Here is a 14,001-nt window from a genome sequence, read left to right on the forward strand (position 1 = left end):
AGGCTGCCGCAGAACTTCTTTTCACGGGTGAGGTTTTGCTGCATGATTCAGCTTCTGTTGCCAGGCTCCTTCTTTCCCTCAAAGAATAAGCTTTCTGGTGCCCACTTGGGCTTAACCTGGACGCCCTCTGCTACAGTTCTAGCAAGGGGGGACAGACGTCCTCAACTTGAAGTTATTAGGAGGGGGACCATTTATTCAATCTTTTCAGAAAAGTAACTTAGCTATCGTGACAAACGCCAAGAAAAAAAAATAGGACGTGAATTAAACGGAGCGTTTACATGACATTATTTAAATAATTTTTAAAGTGAACGAACTTTAAAACTCAAGGAAACAATCAAGAAACCTCCAGGTTTGCAGATAGCCTAATTAAAGCTCTTCGGGGTAGCGAAATGCCAGTGGTATCGACGGTAGGAATCCAATGGACTGTGAGTGGAAACTTGTTGAGTACATCTCAGGAGAAGTTGGTACTAGAATTTCAGCTGTTCTAACTCATTGTAACCACTCCACTCACAGGATGCGATTCCAGCTCGGGATATATTACTCATCTAGAGAAGATTTTGAAGTTTTCTCCCTTTTTGGCTTTCTCCAATACAGACTGTGATTTTGTCCACGACCCCTACCAAGATTTAAAGGGAAAGGCGCTTAGGAAAAGGAGGCAGGACTCTGAGGCTGTATTTCTCGACCCCATAAAGGGAGAGTGATAATCGGTAAGGGGCTTGTAGACTAACTCCTTCCTTGCCCAATCAGGTGCACAGGAAGATGTGCTTTTACCAATAAAAATAAAGTTCGTTTTCCGGAGGCGGGAGGCTGAGCCTTGACTGCCAGTTCTCCAAAGCAACGATAGAGTAGAAGACAGAGAATGATTAGAAGGAGGACCAACCCGGGAAAAGGGGCAGGGTGAGGGTGGGGGTAACTTTGACCGGCAGCCAGATTGGCCAGTGGAATGCTAGAATTGCTGTTCCTGTTGTAGTGTTTCTCGCCAATCAGCAAGGCTGGGGAGTGGGCGGGGCGGGGAAGGGTGGTAAGAGCTCGCAGCACAGCCGAGCGCCCGTCGGCTCGGGAGAGGGAGAGAGAAAAATACGGTTAAAATTAGCGTCGGAGGGAGGTTTAACCACAGATCGGTTCCGATCGGATTATTCCTTAAAGGGGACGCGCCATTGTCAAAAGAACGGAGCCTGGGGCCCGAGGGCGGGGACCAGCGGCGATTAAAGAGGAGGCAGCTGCTCTTGGACTGGGTACGGGTAGGTGTTGCTTGGGGAAAGGCGCTTCATTTCACTTTCTTTTCCAGCCCCAGAGGCAGGCACCGGGATGCCCGCCGACTTGCGGCCCCAGCCCGGGCTGGAGACCAGGTCGCCGGCCCTCGCTCGGCAGCCCTTCCTGATGGAAGCCAAGGGGGAGGTGGGCCAGGATGGCTGGCCAGCTGCTCCGCTCGGGCCAAGACTCCTAACGGACACTAGACCGCGGCGCAGTCCCCGCCTCAAACCGAAAACCCGCCGGAGCGGCAGCGGGTCCTCGGGGAACGCCGCGCGCCCGGCTCCTTTCGTGCGCGCCCCCTTCCCTCGCGCACCCGCCACCCCTCGCGCGCGCCGCCTGTTCGTTGACTCCCGGAGCCTCGGGTGGGGGGAGGAAGGCGGTGGCAGCGAGGCGGCAGGCAGTCGGCGGCCGCGGTTTCGCGGCTCCGGCCGTGAAGGGTGGGCGGAGGAGCAAACTTGGCGAGGCAGCTGGCGGACCCCGGCGGAAGGGGTGCTGGGGTCCGGTGGAGCGCGCGGAATCGCCTGCCCGACCCAGCATTGTCCCTCTTTTCCTTTGCTCTCTCCGCCCACTGCTGGCGGTGGTAGGGAGGGGTGCGGATGCGGGCGCAGTGCCCGCGTCGCTGCGGGCCGGCCGCGCACCCCCAGACCCGGAGCTTTCCGGAGCCAGAGTGGCCCAACCGACGCCGCAGCCACCGCCCGAGGGCGGTCCGGGCCTGCGAGTGTCTGCTGCTCTCCATCCGCACCGGCGCAGGCTGCCTGGGTGCTGAGTTCTTCCTTCCAACTTTTCTTTGCCAATTGATGGAAGTTGTGGCTTCTGGGCGGCAGGTTCTTTGGGCATAAGCTCTTTTCCTGCGTCCAGGAGAGGCTGATGTTTAGGGAGAAATGGTTTTCTTCGGCACATAAAACTCTTTTCTTGTACGTTTGCGACTATATGGGAGCATTAAACTCTTTTAGGTCAAGATAACTTGAAAAAAAAGTGAGAGGGTGCTGGTGAGGGTAAGAGCTCCACGTAAAACCAAATTTACCTTAACCTTTGAACTGGGGAAAGTAATACCTCGACTTACTTGCGGGGTTCTTTTAGAAGAAGGGAACGGAAAATAAGAAAAGGAAGAAAGTTGTTAGGGTCTATGAGATTAGGAAAAAATATAATTTTGATAGTAATAGTTTTGTAAAAGGCTATTTTGCCTAGCGGATAGCTTCTGTAAAGTTAATTTCTAGTACTGAATTCATAGGCATTATTAGTAGTAGTAGTAACAGCAACTTTTACTATTGATAAAACAAGTGTAAGAGGTTTTTTCATCTTGAGCATTATTGCTATGCGGTACCTGTCAATACTTGCTAAAGAAATCATATTTAGAAACAGCACATTCCTTGTTAGAGACCTTATTTAGAAAAGGAATGCTTCGTAGCACTCATTTTTTGACAGTTTCTTGGGCATACTTTGCAGAGTGCAACGCACAACTTGGGCATACTTTGCATGTGCAACTCACAACTCTAAACAAAGTAGCAGTGGGTATGTTATTCTGTAGCCTTTTTTGCTACTCATGATCAGAAATAACATTCCATCCAATTTTTTCTTTTATCCTGAGTTAGTTTGTAAAATTACTTCTGTAGAAGAATGAATTTTGTCGGAACACCTGACCCAGTGTTTTTGTTTTTTAAAGCAATACTAACACCTTCCCAAAGTTTCAATTAACAAACACACTGGTAACTTTATGAGTGATGTGGAACATAATAACGTAAGCTCCATAGGATCAGCAAGAACAACAAAGGAGCAACTCTGCTTGGGAAACTGAAAATCAATGTCAGATTTTGACATTGTTTTGACATGTTTGAGATTTACTCTCTTTTCCCCACAGAATTTAAGAAATGTAGACACAAACATCTTTTGTAGTAACCTTTTTTTAAATTCGATTTCTTAATTTTTCAATTACAGTTGACCCACAATATTATATTAGTTTCATGTGTAAAACATAGTGATTAAACATGTTTGTAACTTACAAAATGTGTGATCATCCCTATGAGTCTAGTACCCACCTGACTGTATACATAGTTATTGAAATATTATTGACTAAATTTCCTATACTGTAGTGTTCGTGATAGTAACTGACATTGTTATACCTAGTATCACCCCGCCTTTACCCTCTTAATCTACTCTTTTGAGATAAGGATGGCAGGCCAGCTTGCAGGCATAATCTTCCTTTCCATTTCATAATAGAAAGTAGAAGATTAAGACGAATTTCCAAATTTCTGTCTCAGTTTACTTACCAACTTCTTTAAACAGTGCAGGAGAGACTTTCTGAACTTTTAAAAGAGCACACGTAAAGAAAACATTCAGAAAGAATTAACTTTGAAATATCTAGGTTATGTTTTCTAGAAAACACATTTTTCCTGTGAGCTTTTCACTTTTTTAAAAACACATTGTGTTATGTGTGCACATTGCCGAGACATTTCTTCAGTTGTGAACTGCCCCTTGGGAACCTTGGGAACTAACTAGGATTGGCTTTCATTTCTGTGTGAAATCACTGTGTCACCTAGGACCTTCCTAGTACCCAGTAAATGTGTTGTTGTCTTAGGTCTTTGACAGAAAAAAAGGTAATGTTCTATAGACTTATTGAGAAACTTGTTTTACTTTTATTTTTTTAATAAACACCTTTCTAACGTTAAACAAAAGTAGAGCAGTGGCTTCAGCGATTGGGGGAATTATGTTAACCTTTTTGTTTTGTGCACAAAATGTGATTTAATTGTTTATTATTATATCTGTTCCACAGACACCTTTGTGCCAGTGATTGTTACCATTATTAGAACTAGGTTTAATCTGTCAGCGTCATCTGTTGAAAACCCATTTGTTTAAGGAGTATTATGGGAAGATAAAGTAGAGATGCGTGGCAGTCATTACTCTCAAAAGTATACAGTTTAATGGGAAGGTGCAAAATTATCACCCATTAGAAAAAGACTGTATCTTAGTGCAATGACAGGTGCAGAGTAGCAGCAACACAGGATTGATGTTAAAGACAGAATCCCAGGTGAGTTTGGAAAGTTTTCATTGCTTTGTATAATTGGCGGCCATCGGCTTGCTCTCTGTATCTTTGGGCCTCTTTCTGCTCATTTTGTTTTTTCACTTATTTTGTGTCTTTTAAAAAATCTTATATATATGTAAGGTACATTTTATATATTTTTAAATAAATTAAAAAATAACGTATGTTTGGGGGTTAGCTGGGTGTATGTTCTCTGCTTGAACTATTTTTATCTACAAAACATTAGCGGGGCCAGAGTGTGTGCTCTGTGTTTCAGCAGTAGTTGGACCTCCCCAGAGGGATCATCCCTGCTGCGACATCACTGTGTCTGCAAGCTTTACTTCTCCTAATCCCAAGGGGCTGCTCTTTTCTCTGCTCTTGTAAAGCCCGCTCACAGCACAAGCCGTGCTCTGACCTGTGCTCTGACCTACCGTGTGGTTCTGTGTGTGGTTCTTCCTTAGATTGCGGACTTGGGTAAAGACCATTCATAAAAATTGGAGGCCCTCACTCCCCACCCTGCTTTCTACTGTTGTCTGAAGTACGTGAGCAGTTCTATCAGACCATTAGTATTTTATAAAAAGTGTAAGCTGTATAAAAGTTTAAAATTTTGACGGGGCGGGGGGGAGAGAAGATATGTTTGTTTAAAGGAAAAAAATCATTTTTCCTTACCACCAAAGTATCACATGCGTTCAAAAATATTAATATGGCCCTGGTTGGTGTGGCTCAGTGGATTGAGCACTAGCCTGCAAACCAAAGGATTGCTGGTTCGATTCCCAGTCAGGGCACGTGCCTGGGTTGCGGGGGCCCGGTCCCCAGTAGGGGGTACATGAGAAGCAACCACACATTGATATTTCCCTCTTTCTCCTTCCCTTCCCTTCTGTGTAAAAATAAATAACATCTAAAAAATAAAAATATTAATATGAAAGAAATGTATATTTTATAAATTAGAAGTACTCCCATAACACTGCCCTTATCACATTATAACTATTGGTAACGGTTTGTGTGTATTCTTTTTGTTCCGCCCCCACCTTTTTTATTACCTTAGGTAGAACAGCCTTAAACTATTGTACTTGAAAATTTTAATTAGTAAGTTGTGTTTACTGAGAATGGAAAAAGGTAGTCAGTTTTTATACACTTACTACAAAATTTTCCAGGCTCAGTAATTTCTAACCTTTTCTTGAATTATAAAGCTAACACACCAGCATTTTTTATATTCAGAAATCGACTTCATAATCATCTCAAAAATTATTCAAAACCTGTGTCCCTGAACAGTTTATCTGCCTTTACTCTGAAATACACTTGGAGTATATGCTCTAAGCATAATCTCTTCTCATTTCTTGGTTTTTCTCATCTCTAAAAAGCATTTGAGTGACTTTGAAACTGCCAACAGGTGCTTCTCAAGGCAGCTGGAGAAGGAGCTTTCAGAGGCTCTGCCCTCACCGGAAGTTGCTCATACAGAAGGAGCTACAATTTAGGTGTGAACTAGGCGATAAGATTCTGTTGTTTTAAGGGCTTCATGAGGTTGGCCCAGAGGGGAAAAAGGTTTCCCAAAGCAAGCGGCTGGTTGGCCTAATTAGCTGAGAAATCTCCATTCAGCGCATTTTTATTGAGAATTGCACCTACTTTGTGCCCCATGCTAGACACTGAAGGTAAGGTTAAGTCTGTCTCTATCTCAGGTTATGAGCTCCTCTGAGTAGGATTCTTAAAGAGACATGATGGTACATGTGGATTAAAGGCAGTGAAAACAAAGTGCCAGTTTAGGTGAATTTATCGTTCACTCTTGTTTATTTTTGTGAATAGATTCATCTGAAGTATCCTGACAAACAAACCTCCTCTTCCCGAGGAGGTGGGTTTGGGTTCCCTGGAGCCTGTTACATGAAACATGTGAGCAGTAGATTTGTGTTTTAAACCTTGCTATTCCCTGGTGGCAGAATATTTCGGGAATTCTAGTAACACTGGTGTGTTTTTCCATATACTGTACAGGGATCATCCATTTCAAAGATTGCCATTGTAAGATGACATTTGTCTTCTAGCAGATAGCTCAAATTTTGCTGATAGAATAGTGACACATTTCTTTTAAACTAAAAAAATGCTATAATAGATGTCTGTATCGAGATTTTTATAACGATTTTATTTATTTATCTTAGAGAGGAAGGGAAGGAGAGAGAGAGAGAGAGAGAGAGAGAGAAAGAAAGAAAGAAATATCAATGTATGGTTGCCTCTCATTAGGCCCCTGCTGGGAACCGGGAACTGGCCCGCAACCCAGGCATGTGCCCTGACTGGGAATCGAACCACACGAGGTCGTGGTTCGCAGGCCCATGCTCAATCCACTGAGCTACACCAGCCAGGGCTCGAGATTTTTTATGTGATGACAATAATTATTTTGAAAAATCACATATTAAAATATAGAGTGAAGTATTTCTAACTTGTACAAAATGGACTCCCCCTGAACCCGCTGTGCCTGTTGCTTGATGTTTGTATCTGTGGGGAAAGAGCTGGGTTAAGAAAGGGACCTTGCAGAACTGTTGGGAGGGAAACAACTGGTCCAGGGAGACGTCCAAGAGGTTGGTACATCCTGTGCAGTTTGACCATAGTGTCGCAGTTATGAATTTATTGTTTTGTGAAGAATTAAAGTTTTAAAATAACAGCTTTATTGAGGTGTAATTTAGAGGTCGCACAACTCACCTGTTTAAAGTGTGCACTGTGTAGTGGTTTTTACTGTACTCCAGAATTTTGTACCACCACCACAAGCAACCTTAGAACTTTTTCGTTGCTCCGTCACATTCCTGTCCCACCCCCGACCCCCAGGCCTAGGCAACCACTGATCTGCATCTCCGTCTCCATGCATTTGCTTGTTCTGGGCTGGACATCTCATAACATGAAAAATTATACTTTAATAGATGTACCTTCCTATGTAAATTGGTTCCTCCTAATGCATGCGTATTAATCCTAGGAGTGGAGAGGGTCTTTTGTGAAGTGTGTAGCTCCAAGTTAGAAAGATGGTCTTTAAAAGGGAATTTATTTATCTAATTACTTATTCTACCTAAGCCTAGAGACTAATGGGAAAAGAGATTTTTTCCCCACCCTATGAATGTCTTAGGACTGATTTTGGTAACACTTCTTTATATTCATTTAATCATTTGGTGACTTTTCAAGTAAACAATTTATGTTTTGAGTTCTGCATACTGGGTTTAAATAAAAGACAGTGCTTTAAGAGAAGTTACGAGTACTTAAGTTCTAATCATTGCTTAATGTAATGTGATGTTTACTTCGTTGGTTCAGAGTATTGTATTGTGCAGCTCACCATTTATTTGATCAAAAACAGTGCTTCCTCGGTTGACTATGGTGAACTTTCATGTGTCCCTGCACAGTGCTGGTGACCTTGTAGGCACTTCCGTATTTGTTGATTGCCTGATCGCTATGATCATAGATATTGCCGTCAGCTCTGCCAGTCCTTACTTTCCATCTCCTAATGATAAGGGTAGCTAAATTTATTGAGTGCTTACTAAATGTCATGATACATACTTTATAGGTACTGTCTTTTGAGGTAAAACGATAATTTTTCTGAAAACTTTCTGTAATTATCTCCACTGATTGTAATTTTTACAGGCTTCTGATCATTTCTTTGTTGTTTTAAAAAATTTTTAAAGATTTTATTTAATTTAATTTTAGAGAGAGGGGAAGGGAGGGAGAAAGAGGAAGAGAAACATGATGCATGGTTGCCTCTTGAGCACTCCCCGGCAACCCAGGCATAGGCATGTGCCCCAGCTGGGAATCGAACCAGCGACTCTGATTTGCAGGCCAGAGTTCAATCCATTGAGCCACACCACCCAGGGCAAATTATGCTGTCTATTATACTGGTAAAAAAAAAAATTAACATTGGTGGTTCCATTTGTGTCTTTGCAGAAGAACCTGTAGCCGATAACCTGCTCAGTCAGCAATATACAGACCACCATATTTTCATTGTTGGTGAAACCATTCCTTTCTAAATTATGTGTGGTTTGGGGGTTGACTTGCTTATTACTTTACCTTTAGTTGTGTCCCTTTGTTTACTCTCATCATGCCTGTCTGAAGAAGTTTCCTTACCTTTCTAATTTAATATTTTCAGTGTGCTATGAGACTAGAACCCATAATCACACTGTTGAACTGTGGATAAAAATGATAGAAGGCTCCATGTGGGGAACGGGAACCAAGGACTTCCTGAGCATGAAGCTTTAGTGCTAGGACCTCATTATGTTGGTTTTTATTGCTTGGAGGACTCTTGCTTCTTTCCTGTTTTGGACTGCATTTCAGGTAGGTGATATTTCAGATAGCAGAAGGTCATGTAACAGAGTGGTGTAGATATCTAAATCCCTCTGAATAATGGACCTCTTAATTCCGTCTTAAGTCTAATTCAAGTAGATGGAGAATAATTCTTTTTTGTGTGTCTTGATACTCTACTTCTTGCAAGACCCATCACAACCACAAGCTTATGCACCAGGATACTTGTTGTAAAACAAAACCAAACATAATTAATACCATGAGCAGAGATTAGAGGCTTTAAAGAACTGTGAGGATGTGTGTAAAATGCCACATGTGCCTGTTTCCTAGATAATTTATATTTAAACTGGATCTTTTGGTAATTGACCTACTTTCTTTGAGGTAAAATTAAAATTATCTTCATAGATGACCTTTTCCATTTGTGCTGATGACAGCTCAGACCCGCGTCTTATATTTAATACTGAACCCTTAGTATTCATTCAGTAAATACTGGTTAGTTTTAGTTGTAGATTTCTTTATGGCCGTTTCACTTTTTCCTGTTGTGGAGTTGAGTCATGTTCATAGAGCTGGAATGGCCTTGGGAATAAGTTAATACAGTTCTCACATTTTGTAGATGAGAATGAGATTGTGATTTGTTTATTAAACTGTGGACAGAAGTGAGTTCTTTTCCATTCCCAGTCCAGTATTTTTCCTGTTCTAGTGTACGCTTACCCAAGTAACAAGTTTAAGGGATGGATAGACAGACTCTTAGACCTATGCAGCCTCTATAACAGAGGTCTGTAGAAATTTTATGTTATACCTGGCAGGGTCTGCATTCTTAATATGTGTAAGTTTGTTGTAAACTATATTCTACATATTATGTACATAATAAGAAATTAACAAAAAGTGAAATAAAGATGAAAAACATTTTAAAAGGCATTATTTCCATGCTTTTGATTCTACTTAAAACATTAGTAATTTTAAAAATAAGTATGATTGAATGTCATTGCTTTAAAAACTTTTTATTTTGAAATAATTAGACTTGTGGGAAGTTGTAAAAAACAATACAGGGAGTTCTGTGTAACCTTCATTCAGCACCACCCAGTTTTAATATCTTACATAATAAAATAACATAACATAATATTACATTACATTACATAACACCAGGAAACTGACATTGGTACAATACTGAGAAGTAGCCGTATTCAGATTTCCCGGTTTTTAATGCACTCGCTCCTGTGTGTGTGCGCGTCGTTCTGTGCAGTTTGACAGCATCTCGTGTGTGGATTCGTGTAACCAACAATCAGGATGCAGTGCTCTCCGTCACTGCCAAGAAACTGTCCATGCAGCTCCAGGTCCTCTCCTTCCCCCATCCCCATCATCCCTGTTTCCTGGCAACCACTAATTTGTTCTCCATCTCTGTGATTGTGTCATTTTTTAGAATTGTACATAAAGGGAATCACAGCATATGTCACCGTTTAAATCACTCAGCATGATGCCCTAGAAAACCACCCGAGTTGTCCAATATGTCAGTAGTTCATTCCTTCTTACTGCTAAGTAGCATTCGCTGTGTGGAGGTCCTGCAGAACACAGTTTGAGTATTCACCTGTTGAGGAACATAGGAGTTGTGTCCAGTTTGGGGCTGTTGTGAGTGAAGGTGTATAGGTTTTTGTGAACCAAAGTTTTCATTTCTCTGAGGTCAGTTGCCAAGAGTGGCATTGCTGGGTTACACTGCAAGCATGTTTAGTTTGACAGGAACCTGGAGGACTTTTCCCAGAGTGGCTGTGGGTTCCCACTGGCGGTGCAGGAGAGGTCCGGCTCCTCCATCTGCTTGCCAGAATTTGGAGTTTTGACTGTTTTAGAAATTTTAGTCATTCTAATAGTTGTATAGTGATACCTCATTGTGTTTTAAATTTGCTCCTTCTTACTGGGCACATTAATTGTTTCCCTAATGAGCAGATTGGATTGTTTTTCATTGTTGAATTTTGAAGTTCTTTACATATTCTAGATACAAGTCCCTTGTCTGACAGATAGTTGGTAAAATTTATTCTTCCATCTTCTGCTTGTGCTTTCATCCTGTAACAGGGTCTTTTATAGAGCAAGAAAGGGTTAAATTTTCATGCACTGGATTTAATAATTTTTTTCTTTGATGAATTCTTCTTTTGGTGTCTCATCTGTGGAACTTTCACCTAGTCCTAGGTCTCAGAGATTTTTTTCCTGAAAGTTTTATAATTTTTCATTTTACAAGATAATCACTTAAAATTTTTGGTAAAGCACTAGTATTGGTAATAGGCAGTTGCTAGTTCTCCCATTTTCTTGTTGCTTGCTTGTATTTTGCTTTACTGATACTATGTTGATATGCCCCTTTTTTTGCAAAAATCTTTAAAAATTCATTAGTGAGTGATATAATTCTAATGAGATCTGCGAGTATACTTCATTGGGCCCGTGTAAGCTGCAGGATGTTGCCGATGCTGAAAGTGAACGAGCAAGTGAGGATGTCACAAATGTCCCCTCCAGAGGGTGAAACTGCCACCTTTCCTTTAGGACACACTGTGTGTATTCAGTGTCACAGACAGAAACCTTTCTGAATATTTTAAGCTAGGAGAGAGTTAATAAAGTTATTAGGTGCTTACATAATTGTTAGCAGTGCCTGAGAGCACGTTTTAGGGGGGCAATACACAGGTCGCCCACACAGGGAGTTCAGAGGACAGCCCTAGAGCTGTGCTGGAGTCCAGAGTTCCTGCCATCCTCGCTGCACTCGCCTCCACCTGCCCTGGAGGCTGCAGGACTGAGCTGTGGCTGCAAGTCCAGGATCAGGGTTAGTCCTGTCAGGATCCTCTGCTGCTGCCCCTACGGTCCCTCAAGGAGCTGGAGAGTAGACACTGGAATGATGCCGTGGAGAAATCTTGTATTTACACAACTGTGCTTGCCACGCAGACAAATAAAAGAGTGCTTTTCAAGTTGCCCATAGGTGACGGGAGGTCACGGGAGCCAGTCTGTGGCATCAGCACACTTCCCACAAATGCCCTGAGCCTGAAGCTGCCCGATGCAGGACCGAGAGAGGATGCGGTTGTCAGGTTCACATACTGAATATATGTAAAGCTCACATTTCAAATTTAAGATAACACATATGAATAATCTTCCAGTATTTTCTTTTTACCCCATTGGTTGGCTTGATTGCCCTGCCTCTTAAAGGCACGTACTCCACTCTAAACACAGTACATTTTGAACACAATACATTTTGAATTAAGTCAGGGGTGTCAAACTCATTTTCACTGGAGGCCACATTAGCCTCATGGTAGCCTTCAAAGGGCCGAATATAATTTTAGGACTGTATATATGTAACTACTTCTTAACTAAGGGCAAGGAGCTTGGCACTGCTGCCGGGTAGAAATAAGGTGGAGGGCCAGATTCAACCTCTGGGCCTGGTGTTTGCCACCTGTGATTTAAGTAGTACGACCAGAGTAGGTCTGGTATGGTTTTTTGCCTCCAAATATTTAAAATGTACCTTAATATCCCTCAATCTCTGAAACCATATCACTTCCTCTGTAAACATATGCAAGTATAAAATGTCACTGTTTTGGGAAACACTCGTTAAATTCAGTCGATGTGCCTCTTCCCTGGCTGTTGGGATCCGAGCCTTCTCACACCCGTTTTCCCAGCTCTCCCTGGAGAAGAACGTGAGGGAGGCGGGTTTCCTCCTGGAACTGCGCTTCCGTGCCAGGGACTGCGCAGCCCCCAGCCCCCAGCACTTTGGTATCCGCTTGTCAAAAAGTAAAGTGTGACTTGTTTTATTGCATACTTTGGATTTTTTCCCTGGGTGTAGCGAATTTTGGAACAGAATCCGAAATGAGACATACAGTTATCCTTGCAAAGACTGGCATTATGTGATCTCTATTGGCAATTGATTTAAAATGCAATGAAATAGGTTGTATGAAGAATTGTGAGTATGTGTTTATGTGCGTTTTTATAGTGAGAGACCCACAGTTGTGTGAGGTTCTCAAAGCAGAGGCCCTAATCCAAGAAGGATTAAAGAAGGCCACTGTAGGGGTACAGGCTCAGTCTCAGCGTTTGACAACCACGTAACCCCAAGGCCTCTGCCGTCATCACAGGCCCAGTCCCTGAGCTCCATTCTGTGTTTGTAGTCTCTTTCAGGACATAAAAAGACAATTGTAGTTACCCAAGGGTTTAGGGAAGTGTCAGGAATAACATAAGAGATCATCATTATTATGAGAAGGGTACCTGGAAATCAATTACATCATCCCAACAATTATTAAAAAGGATACATTCCCATATGGTTGATGGGATCCTGAAAGATAATGGTTTATATGTGTCAAGACATTAAAATGTTGAAAATCTCTAATCTAATATATTACACCTTGGGGAATTTATCTGAATGCTTAAAATAGTTTAAAAAAATATATGTTCAAGTCTGGAACCTAACATTGTACAGTTTAACAAGAAGTCTACAAATTTAAATTATGTAGTTCATCCAAAAATTGGTATGAGAGGGTTCAGAGATACATAAATGCATTGGATTTTCACATCTAGTGTGTCACCTTTTCACATAGTTTTAGCCTTGTTTCTTAACATATCTTTCCTCCTTCACCAAAGTCTAAATGGCATGTAGCATTGTGTGTAGAGATTTAAAAACTTTTCTTTAAACAGAATCATGCACAAGAGATCTCAGATACATAGTGATGAGAAGAGAGATGGTTTTGGTTGAATTAGGCGGCAAGAAAAAGCCTTACCTTTTGTATATTTCCCTTCCCCTGGACATGCACACACAAGCCTTACTACGTGTACATGATGTTTATGGGCCAGTGGCGGCCGTGCTGAGTCGTAGTTCTACTGGTTTGGCTCCAGAAACACTGACAGTAGTCTCTCCTGTGAGCCCAGCAGTTTGGGTTCAGTCATTTAAAATCTCTGAAAGTGCCATGGGTAGCCTCAGATCCCTTGTATATAAAATGCGTAAACAAATGATTTCAATCATAGGATTGTTGTAAGGATTAAATAAAAAGACATGAAACATGAACTAGTAATTTTGGCAGGCAGAATCATAATAGCCTCCCCAAATATGGGCACACCTTAATTGTGGAACCTGCAAATCCCGTGTTGCATAGCATGTGGGACCTTAGGTTTCAGATGAAGTTAAGATTGCTGATCAGCTAACTTTAGAAGAGGGAGAGTGTCCTGAATTATCAGGTGTGCCTAATGTAGTCACAAGGGTCTTTAAAAGAAGAAGCAGGAGGCAGAAGAGGCAGAACCAGAGAGAGGGCTTCTTGAGAAGGAGTCAACCAGTCATGGCTAGTTTTGAAGGTAGAATGGGCAGTGAGCTAAGAAATGTGGGCAGCCTCTGTAAACCTATAAAGGCAAGAAAATAGATTTTCCTTAGAGCTCCCAGAAAGGAGTGTAGATCTGCTGACACCTTGATTCTGTCCTGGTGAGAACTGTTGTGGACTTCTTACTCCGGAACTGTAAGATAATACATT

At 41.9% G+C, this 14,001-nt stretch overlaps 1 protein-coding gene across 6 annotated transcripts in view; it reads left to right on the forward strand.

The window, feature by feature from the left end:
- The first annotated feature begins 1,019 nt into the window (after window positions 1-1,019).
- Window positions 1,020-14,001, forward strand: part of FRYL (FRY like transcription coactivator) — a 248,106-nt gene continuing 235,124 nt past the window's right edge. For all 6 annotated transcript variants that reach the window (XM_037034140.1, XM_037034141.1, XM_037034139.1 and 3 more), the window contains exon 1: window positions 1,020-1,241. The gene's annotated coding sequence lies outside the window, so the exon portion shown is untranslated. The remainder of the gene's footprint in view (window positions 1,242-14,001) is intronic.

Source organism: Sturnira hondurensis, unplaced genomic scaffold, assembly GCF_014824575.4.
Source record: "Sturnira hondurensis isolate 20B ecotype Veracruz unplaced genomic scaffold, ASM1482457v3 Scaffold0022017, whole genome shotgun sequence".
Lineage (NCBI taxonomy): Eukaryota > Metazoa > Chordata > Mammalia > Chiroptera > Phyllostomidae > Sturnira > Sturnira hondurensis.